The sequence below is a fragment of the Camelina sativa genome, unplaced genomic scaffold (assembly GCF_000633955.1).
Source record: "Camelina sativa cultivar DH55 unplaced genomic scaffold, Cs unpScaffold00441, whole genome shotgun sequence".
In the NCBI taxonomy this organism is placed as follows: domain Eukaryota; kingdom Viridiplantae; phylum Streptophyta; class Magnoliopsida; order Brassicales; family Brassicaceae; genus Camelina; species Camelina sativa.
Window position 1 is genome coordinate 207927 of NW_010921701.1, and position 482 is coordinate 208408.

The window sequence follows — 482 nt, forward strand, 5'->3', positions numbered from 1 at the left end:
TCATCCTCCTCCTCATCGCCATGATTCCACGTCACATACCTGCACACCACAAACAACAATTGAGATGCGTAAGTATTATCATAAATACTTAGTGAGGCCGTCCTCCCATCTACTGGGTTATACACACAAGCATTTGAGAACCCTCAAGTCTAAGCAATCAAACAAACACAAGCAATACATCAAACCAGGAAAACAAGTCTCGGTTGAGACTGGTATCGACCGATGCTACAAGAGAGTGTCGACCGATGCACCACAAACAGTGTCGACCGATGCCCACCAAAGGTGTCGATCGATGCCCCTTCTGCAGACACGATCTGCGCGAATCCGAACGATGAACTTCCGATTCAATCCACCTCGAAACCGTCCCAAACTCACCCAAAACACCTCAGAAACCACTGGGAATCACGAAAACAAAGAACCCAAGCAAGCAAACACCACAAAAGACAAGAAAACAGCCAAAACAAGAGAGATCTCATGCTTAG